General features: G+C 42.9%; 1 pseudogene; it reads left to right on the top strand.

The window, feature by feature from the left end:
• The first annotated feature begins 2175 nt into the window (after positions 1–2175).
• LOC116273586 lies at positions 2176–3585 on the top strand (annotated as a pseudogene).
• The last annotated feature ends 5814 nt before the right edge of the window (positions 3586–9399 follow it).

Genomic DNA, 9399 nt, shown 5'->3' with positions numbered 1-9399 from the left:
TGGTGGAAAGTGAAGGGGAAAGCAACGCACATCTTACATGGTGGCAGGAGAAAGAGAAGAGTGAAAGGGGAAGTGCTACTTTTAAACCATCGATCTTGTGAGAACTCACTACTCGTCACAAGAATAGGATGGGGAGGGACACCATCTCCATGATCTCAATCACCTCCCACCAGATCCTCCCTTCTACACATGGGGATTACAATTAAAGATGAGATTTGGGTGGAGAAGCCACAGAGCCAATCATATCACTAGCAAAGAGAAATTCCATATATACCTGTTGGTTGTGTCAAGCTGCTATCAAAGACTCCAACATAAAGTAACCTAAATAATCTAAAGGTTTCATTATTAAATACATATAAATTTCTTCTTCTTCTCTCTTCTTCTTCTTCTTCTTTTCTTCTTCTTCTTCTTCTTCTTCTTCTTCTTCTTCTTCTTCTCTTCTCCTCCTCCTTTTTATTCTTCTTCTTCCTCCTCCTCCTCCCCTCCTCCTCCCCTCCTCCTCCTCATCTTCCTCCTCCTCCTCTTCTTCTTCTTCTTCTTCTTCTTCTTCTTCGAGATGGAGTTTCACTCTTGTTGCTTAGGCTGGAGTGCAATGGAGTGATCTTGGCTCACTGCAACCTCCACCTCCTGGGTTCAAGCAATTCTCCTGCCTCAGCCTCCTGAGTTGCTGGGATTACAGGTGCCTGCCACCAAGCCCAGCTAATTTTTTGTATTTTTAGTAGAGACGGGGTTTCACCATGTTGGCCAGACTGGTCTAAAACTCCTGACCTCAGGTGATTTCAGCCTGGTGTGGTGGCTCACGCCTGTAATCTCAACACTTTGGGAGGCCGAAGTGGGTAGATCACCTGAGGTCAGGAGTTTGAGACCAGCCTGGCCAACATGGTGAAACCCCGTCTCTACTAAAAATACAAAAGATTAGCCAGGCATGGTGATAGACACCTGTAATCCCAGCTACTTGGGAGGCTGAGGCAGGACAATTGCTTGAATCTGGGAGGCAGAGGTTGCAGTGAGCTGAGATCGCACCAGTGCACTCCAGCCTGGGCAACAAGAGCGAAACTCCATCTCAAAAATAAATAAACAAACAAATAAATAAATAAATAAATAAATAAAGTAGAAGTTTCCAGGCGTGCATTTCAGGGTAACAGGAAGCTTTATGTAGTAGCTCTGGAATTCAGGCTGATGGCCTCAAAAGTTACTCTGAGTGTCACCTTTCCTGCCAGTGGGAAGATGGAAAGTATGGAAGTTTAAACCCCCGAATTTCCTTTTCAGTAAATGAGGCAGAAATTGCACATATTACTTTGTTTCCAGTTCCACCAGCAGGTCACCCTAGTGAAACAGGGCTGGAAAATGCAGTCCCAAGCTGGACACAGGTCTGCTACAACTATAGCAATAGATGTGTAGAAGAGTTCGGTTGCAGCTTGCATCTCTACCACACCATGACTGGCATAGACAAATTATGATTCATACCACATTGTGGATGAGCGACATTCCTTCTTGAGATCAAAGGATGAGATCCTACTACCTGCACTCAACATGGAGATTTCATTAGGAAAAAAAGTGAGGATTGGCTATAAGTGAGGTAATAAATAGTGTCGACTATATACTTTTCATATAATTAAACTGACAGTTGGGAAAACATAAATTTAGGCATTATGTCTCTGCTTTGGTTTTATTACTCTGTGTCTGACATGTTTAATTCTATGTGAGTTTTCAAGACCAGACTCTGTCCTCTGAGGACAAGGACTTTGTTGATGACATCCCTTTGCCCCCCACCTCTCCCTGTGGCTTCATCCTTAACTTAAATTAGTGAAATTCTGGTACCCTTAGACCATGATAAGTCACATTATATATATTTTAATTTCCATAGCAACCACTTAAAATACTACACGCAGCTAAGTGCCGTGGCTCACTTATATCCCAGCACTTTGGGAGGCCGAAGTGAGTGGAACATGAGGTCAGGAGATGGAGACCATCCTCGCCAACATGGTGAAACCCCATCTCTACTGTAAATACAAAAATGAGCTAGATGTGGTGATGTGTGCCTATAATCCCAGCTACTCAGGAGGCTAAGGCAGGAGAATTGCTCGAACCAGGGAGTCAGAGGTTGCAGTGAGCTGAGCTTGAACCACTACACTCCAGCCTGGCAACAGAATGAGACTCCATCAAAACAAACAAACAAACAAAAACACTATACAAAGAAATACAGTCAAAAACATTATAAATTAACTGAGATGGAATATTTAAAAAACATTCAAGTGGTCCTCAGGAAAGTAAGACAAGAGAAGAAAAACAGAGGGAACAATCAGGAAAAAAAGATATATTTAAGCACTAATGAGTCAATAATTACTTTCACTGAAAGTGGCCTTAACATATCATCAACAAAATGTAGACATTGGTAGGGTAGATAAAAACATTGAGACACAACTATATGATGTTTACAAGAAACTCACATCAAATCCAGACATAGGTAGTCAAAAGTAAAAGGATGGAAAATATACAGGAAATAATAAAAGAAAATCAAGGGTGGCTATAGTACTCTCTGTTAAAGTAGACTCATAGCAAAGGAAATTACTACAAAGAGAGACATATCATTATTATATACGGTAAACAGATCAATTCTCAAGGAAGACTTACTGATCCCAAATGTGTATGGACCAAAGAACAGAGCATCAAAATCCATGAAGCATCGAATGATTATTTGCCTGGAGGAAGAAGTTCTTCCCTTCATCCCATCTGCTTCAGAACATATGCTCAAAGATTGTGAAGCAAAAGACCTCCAGGAGTTCATTCCTCTTACCACCCAGATTACAGCCAAATTGAAGACACAGGTATTCCCGTTTTCACCACAGATATTCATGCCCCTGCTTCATGCAATGTTTGAAGTGCTGCTCCGGCCAGCGGAAGAAAATGACTAGTCTGCTCCTTTAGAGAAGCAGATGTTGCGAAGGAGTTACTTTGCTTTCCTGCGAACAGTCACAGGCAGCGGGATGAGTGAAACTATAGCAAATCAAGGTGCAGAAAATGTAGAAAGAGTGCTGGTTACTGTTATCCAAGGAGCACTTGAATATCCAGATCCAATCGCACAGAAAACATGTTTTATCATCCACTCAAAGTTGGTAGAACTCTGGAGAGGTAAAGATGGACCAGTGGGATTTGCTGATTTTGTTTATAAGCACATTGTCCCCACATGTTTCCTAGCACCTTTAAAACAAACCTTTGACCTGGCAGATGCACAAACAGTATTGTCTTTATCTGAGTGTGCAGTGACACTGAAAATAATTCATCTCAAATGGGGCCCAGAATGTGTTCAGTATCTTCAACAAGAATACCTGCCCTCCTTGCTAGTAGCTCCAGAAATAATTCAAGAGTTTTGTCAAGCACTTCAGCAGCCTGATGCTAAAGTTTTAAAAAATTACTTAAAGGTGTTCTTCCAGAGAGCAAAGCCCTAAGGACTGGATTTCCCTGTGCCTACTAAGATGAGGAATTCCAGTTAGTTTATAAAGAAGTGATTTTGGCTGGGCATGGTGGCTCACGCTTGTAATCCCAGCACTTTGGGAGGCCGAGATGGGCAGATCACGAGGTCAGGAGATCAAGACCATCCTGACTAACACGGTGAAACCCCATCTCTACTGAAAATACAAAAAATTAGCCAGGTGTGGTGGCGGGTGCCTGTAGTCCCAGCTACTCAGAAGGCTGAGGCAGGAGAATGGTGTGAACTCGGGAGGCGGTGCTTGCAGTGAGCCGAGATCACACCATTGCACTCCAGCCTGGGTGACAGAGCGAGATTCCGTCTAAAAAAAAAAAAAAAAAAAAGGGATTTTAGTGTGCCATTCACACTGGTCTTTTTCACATTGTTTTGAGCTTATTGCAGTATATGTTTGGGGATTTTTCTGTAAAATGGGTGTAATTTTCCTAATACAGTTATGTAGCAACAAAAGAAGTTGCCTGCATGCCAGTCCAAATTGTTCTGTATAAAGATGCCCTTGAAAGACCCAGAGTTATCTTAGAACCTTAATTCTTTTTTATTTGAAATTTTAAGTCAAGTCCTTTGTAAAGACCATGGCAGTAGAAAACAGTGCACTTTTAAAAAAATTACTGGATATAAAATGTTTGAAAATTTTCTTTATGTGTGAAGATACATGAAGTATGAGGGGAATACAACAATCAAAATTAGCCTTTCGTAGATAGCCATTTCATTGTTTTAAACTGTTTCAATGCCAATACGTATTCTACAAAAGAGAGTGGTTTTAGGCTCCAGTGTTACACTTTGTAAAATATATGTATATATACATACATTTTACGTAGTGAAATCTAAAAAATTCCCAAAAAACAAAAAACAAAACTTTCATTTTTTTCTTTTTTTTGAGAGGGAGTCTTGTTCTGTGCCCAGGTTGGAGTGCAATAGCGCCATCTTGGCTCACTGCAACCTCCGCCTCATGGGTTCAAGTGATTCTCCTGCCTCAGTCTCCCCAGTAGCTGGGACTACAGGCGCCCGCTAATGTTTTGCATTTTCAATAGAGACGGGGTTTCACCGTAATAGCCAGGCTGCTCTGGATCTCCTGACCTTGCGATCCGCCCACATTGGCCTCCCAAAGTTCTGGGATTACAGGCATGAGCCACCGCGCCTGGCCAAAAAAAACTTAACTAAACATTATGTTTAAAAAGTGGTTGTGATAGTATGAGATAAATTGTTTGTAAAATAGCCGTAAGCTTAAAACGCTAAAATATTCGTGAAATTTACCTACAGCATGATTATACTTACATTAAATGGATTCAAATAAAGCAAAATAAAAAGGGTATAAAATGTAAAATTAGGCTGGGGCACAGTGGTTCACTCCTGTAATCCCAGCACTTTGGGAGGCTGAGGCAGGTGAATCACCTGAGGTCAAGAGTTCAAGACTACCTTGGCCAAAATGTTGAAACCCTGTCTCTACTAAAAATACAAAAATTAGCTGGGGCGTGGTGGCAGGTGCCTGTAACCCCAGCTACTTGGGAGGCTGAGACAGGAGAATAGCTAGAACCTGGGAGGCGGAGGTTGTTGCAGTGAGCTGAGATTGTGCCATTGCACTCCAGCCTAGGCAACAAGAGCAAAAGACCATCTCAAAAACAACAACAACAACAACAACAAAAACATAAAATTAAAGGAAGAGGCTGGGCGTGGTGGCTCAAGCCTGTAATGCCAGCACTTTGGGAGGCTGAGGCGGGTGGATCACGAGGTCAGGAGTTCCAGACCAGCCTGGCCAAGATGATGAAACCCTGTCTCTACTAAAAATGCAAAAATTTGCCAGGTACAGTGGCAGGCACCTGTAATCCCAGCTACTCCAGAGGCTGAGGCAAGAGAATAGCTTGAACCCGGGGGGTGGAGGTTGCAGTGAGCGAAGATCAGGCCACTGCACTCCAGCCTGGGCAACAGAGTAAGACTTTGTCTCAAAAAAATAAATAAATAAAATAAAAAAAACAAATGCCGGACATGGTGGCTCACGCCTGTAATCCCAGCACTTTGGGAGGCCAAGGTGGGAGGATCACAAGGTCAGGAGTTCAAGACCAGCCTGGCCAAAATGGTGAATGTCTGCACTAAAAATACGAAAATTAGCTGGACATGGTGGCGGGCACCTGCAGTACCAGCTACTCAGGAGGCTGAGGCAGGAGAATTGCTTGAACCCAGGAGGTGGAGGTTGCAGCGAGCCAAGATTGTGCCACCACACTCCAGCCTGGGGAACACAGTGAGACTCCATCTCAAAAAAAAAAAAAAAAAAAAAAAAATTAAAGAAGAATGGAAAAGTCAAAAGGAGGTAAAATACACTATGTTAAAACATTTATTTTTATAATGAGCATATCAGACTTTTATAATAGGAAAAACTTAATTTGATTAAATATATACTTTTAATCATTCTGATTCTTTTTGGGTTCCTGGAACTTGTAGCATTATCAGAATCACCTACTTTTCTCTTGCTTAAGGCTGCTTACATGGCTTCCTTGTAGATTTCTTCCCCATTCCTCTGCAATGTACTTTGGACCTGTCTTGAAATTATCCATCTGTGAAGACACAGAATTTCCGATTTGCCTGCCTATGCACAGACATCAACACAGCAGGGAGGGTTCTCTAGGGAAATGCTGAAAGCAAATGGAGATGCTAGAGGAGTTTGGAGAAGATTGATTTTTACATGGACAGTTCCAGGTGCAATTAAGTTGTACTCAAAACCAGATAGGCTAGAAAATATTGGGGAGGTAAATGTGGTTCCATCCTTCAAACAAAGAATAGTGTTTCATATCTGGATAAAAGAAAACCATCAGTGAATCACAAAATCATTAGAGGCAGAAGGCACGTGAGAGACAGGTCACCATGTAGAACAATTCCAGGTGGCTCCATTCACATTTAGCCTATGTACGTGGCGGCCCCTGGGATTGTGCAGTGCGCACCTTATACAATCGTATGCGGGGATTCTGCTGAATCCAGTCATTACCACCCTTGCCCTTCCTCACACTCAGATCTAGGATCCTTTTACAGAGGAGGAAAGGGAGGCCCAGAGGAGCAAAGCAAGTTGTTCAAAGCCACACAGCTAACCGCAGAACCAGACTAACATCCAGATTCTTGAATTTTAGAACAATATTCTTTCCTCTCTACAATGATGGCTGGAAAGGATATTGTCACTCAAAACAGCCACCTCCACCACAGCAGCAAGTTCATTCTTAAAAGCATTTGTTTCACATCCACATGGCGTAGGCTAAACCAGGGCTGTTTTTATAGCATCCCAAATTCTAAATTGAGTGCAAATTCTAAGCACACTTTTCTCACATATGAATTGACAACAATAATAGTACCTACCTCTTAGGATTCTTCTGGAGACAGACGAATTAATATTTGTAGAACTCTTAGAACAGTGCCTGTCATATAGAAAGTACTATATAGGTATTGGATATTATTGTTATTATTTCTATTAGCATGTATTTCTCCCCCATTAATATGCAGATTCTTCAAAGACCACATATGTTTTATCTGTGGTTCCATAGGACCTGGCATGGCTTTGAGGAGTGACGTATTAATGTTGTTTGATGATGGTTGGATGGATGAATGGATGGATGGATGAATAGATGAATGAATGGATGGATAGTTTAATGGATGGATAGATGGACAGATGAATGCAGAGACAGATGGATAAAGGAGTATGAATGAATGAAGGAGGATAGATGAATGGATTAGTGGTGGATGGATGGGTGAAGGAGGATGGATGAATGGATGGATCGTGGATGGATGGATGAAGGAGGATGGATGAATGGATGTGTGGTGGGTGAATGATTGAATTCAAGCTCTTGTGAGTAACACCAGGGAATGAGTATTTCATTGGACTTTTTTCATGAAGAACAAAGATATGACACCACTTACAAGTGATATGTGAATGCTTTCATTTCATTGAATTCTAGAACTGTCAAGGCCTTTGATGATTCATCTTACCCAACTTTTGGCTTGCTGCAGGAAATCACATGACCAGCAGCCTGAACACACAGCTCTAGTTTAAAACTGTGGCAAAGTGAGAGCTCATTCCCTAGGAGGCAGATAGTCCTGTGACTATACCAGTGTAATGATTAGCAAATTATTCTTAAGTCCATTCTTTTCTTTTTTTAGATGGAATCCTGCTCTGTCGCCCAGGCTGGAGTGCAGTGGCGCGATCTCTGTTCACTGCAAGCTCCTCCTCCCGGGTTCATGCCATTCTCCTGCCTCAGCCTCCTGAGTAGTTGGGACTACAGGTGCCCACCACCACACCTGGCTAATTTTTTGTATTTTTTAGTAGAGAAGGGGTTTCTCCGTGTGACTCAGGATGGTCTTCATCTCTTGACCTCGTCATCCACCCACCTCAGCCTCCCAAAGTGCTGGAATTACAGGCATGAGCCACCACCCAGCCCTCTTCTTAGGTCCATTCTATTCCTTCAACTTACCTGCACCTCCTGATGACATTAAGAGTTAGTCTAATTTCCCCACCACCAGGTTTTTTGTTCACTTGTTCAGCAAATATTTAGTGACCATACAATGATTAAAGAGTAAATATGGTTCCTGTTGTCTTGGAGATGACTTTGCTATGGAAGAGACAGAAGAGAAAATAATTAGCTGAAGATTTAAGGACACACTATGGAAAGTGCTACAGAGGAAATGCACAGGGGGAACTGTTTAGACCAGGGCACCCCTGAATCTGCCCCGAGATGCAGGAGAGAGGAGGGGCTGCTGGTTTTCAGTGCTGCAGAGTCTTGGATCTTGGCTCACTGCAACCTCCACCTCTTGGGTTCAAGCAATTCTCATTCCTCAGCCTCCCGAGTAGCTGGGATTACAGATGTGTACCACCACACCTGGCTAACTTTTGTACTTTTATTAGAGACACGGTTTTACCATGTTGGCCAGGCTGGTCTCAAACTCCTGAAATCAAGGGATCCTCCTGCCTCAGTCTCCCAAAATGCTGAGGTTGCAGGCATAAGCCACCATGCCCATACTCCTATGCCCTTACTGTGGTCTTAACCCCACAATGTGACTATACAACTAATCTGAAGAAGGAGGCTATATTAGAATCAATTCTTTATTCCTAAGATACCAGTATCATCAGAATCCATGTTATCATGTCTTTCTTCTCTGTTTACTTTTGCCACTAGGAGAACTGAAGATATCCATGACAATACCAGCAGCAGACTCTCATCTTTTTTTTTTAGACGGAATCTCGCTCTCTTGCGCAGCCTGGAGTGCTATGGCGTAATCCCAGCTCACTGCAACCTACGCTTCCTGGGTTCAAGCAATTCTCCTGCCTCGGCCTCCCAAGTAGCTGGGATTATAGGCGCGTGCCACCAAGCCTGGCTAATTTTTTGTATTTTTAGCAGAGACAGGGTTTCACCGTGTTAACAAGGATGGCCTCAATCTCCTGACCTTGTGATCCACCCACCTCAGCCTCCCAAAGTGCTGAGATTACAGGCATGAACCACCACACCTGGCCTCTCATCTCTTTATGTGATGCAAACCCCTACATTCCCCTGACCTTCCAAATCCTTCCACTGTTTTCTCTGAAACAGTGTGGCATCAGCCAAAACCCCTTCGTGTTAAAGCTGTCCGCCAATGTTTTTCTTAGCCTCTTGGTCTTACTAAATTTAAACCGTCGCCTGAGAGATGCCTGTGCAACCCTATCAAACAACAGTGCTTTCTCCCCACCCAACATCCTACCCAATTATTATCATTATTATTATTTTGAGATGGAGTCTTGCTCTGTCACCCAGGCTGGAATGCAGTGGCGTGATCTCAGCTCTCTGCAACCTCTGCCTCCCAGGTCCCAGTGATTCTCCTGCCTCAGCCTCCTGGATAGCTGGGATTATAGGCACATGCCACCATGCCCAGCTAATTTTTGTACTTTTAGTAGAGATGTGGTT

The sequence above is a fragment of the Papio anubis genome, unplaced genomic scaffold (genome assembly GCF_008728515.1).
Source record: "Papio anubis isolate 15944 unplaced genomic scaffold, Panubis1.0 scaffold916, whole genome shotgun sequence".
NCBI lineage: Eukaryota > Metazoa > Chordata > Mammalia > Primates > Cercopithecidae > Papio > Papio anubis.
The sequence above is the reverse complement of the archived record's forward strand: the minus strand, read 5'-3'. Positions and strand labels throughout refer to the sequence as shown.